Consider the following 1,331-nt stretch of genomic DNA (forward strand, 5'->3'; position numbering starts at 1 on the left):
GGTAAAAAGGCTATGCGGGGTTTTAATCAAACTCAGCATGTATAACTAACGAAAATTTGGAGATTTCCAGTTGTTGTTTTTTTCTTACAATTTATTTATTCTTAATAAAGACTCGTAATACAAACATGTCATTTATTACTCAACTCCATTACACTAACAGAAATGCGCCAGAAATGAAAACTATGGTGCGGATTAATACAATTGTTTACACAGAGGGGTGAGGATATAAATCTATTACCAATAGATATTGAACAAAAGAGGTGGTCTAATCAGTGTTCTTGTGTTTGTGTCGTGCAATGTTCCATTATATCCAATTTTTTTTAAATACAGTAAAGGTTATGGCCGCTTTGTATTGCAATTTTAGCGAGTATTCGACACTGCATAGACAGAGTAAGACTTGACATGGGTCTCTGTGGTATACTATTCCATTCTGCTCTCAATGCATAATGAAATTGCAGCATATTGACCAAATGGTTGGTGTAGGCCTATACTTCTCCTTCCATCATTATGACTTTCGTAAAAACTTGACTGGTCAGGAAACGTAACTACGACCCAGTTTCTTAGCTTCCACTTTTAGTTTTAGTGTTCGTTTTGCCAGTCTATACGAGCTTGTCATTGTTGGGTTTTCCCATACTGTTTCTCTAGTTCCCTGAACGTTTTCGCCTGTTACGGTGGCAGGAGGTAAACTATCTCTTTGGTGGCAATAAATTACTAAAATGCCGATGTTGTTGAGCGATTATAACTCTTGGTTGCCACGCCCTTGGTTTTTCGGCGACACTTCCAGTTGTTTGGAAACATTCTTGCAGTTTTCCAGTCGTCCATTGACCAGCATTAAACCATGCTGCAACTCGACCTTGACAATGGGTATCCTGATGGCGCAGTTGCGCTCTCAGTAAGGAGTTTTAAAAAAGAGAGATCAATTTAAGAACTGAACACAATTTTTTATGCACAACAGTTAAATAATGATGTGTGTAGAGCAATCCCTGTTGATTCACTGCATTAAGAAACCACAAGATATAGAAAATAATGTTTTACGCGTTTTGCCCGTGTGACAAAATGAAAGGTGTCCACACAAACAAAAGAATCTTTATCTAATATCAAGACGCAGGACAATAGCTCACATTGTGTACAGCAATCAAATAATTTGTGGAACACTTCATGCATTTGAAAGGTGGGGCGTTTTTAATGGAGTTGAAAATTATATTTGATTTGTTAAATCCTCAATTTGTACATCACTGGCAAGTTACATAATTGTAATCCCAACAGAAGAAACCGTTTGTTAGTCACAGTGTACATGCAAAACATTTAAAGTTTTGTCCCCCCCCCCCCCC

Source organism: Aplysia californica, unplaced genomic scaffold (genome assembly GCF_000002075.1).
Source record: "Aplysia californica isolate F4 #8 unplaced genomic scaffold, AplCal3.0 scaffold00864, whole genome shotgun sequence".
NCBI classification, from domain to species: domain Eukaryota; kingdom Metazoa; phylum Mollusca; class Gastropoda; order Aplysiida; family Aplysiidae; genus Aplysia; species Aplysia californica.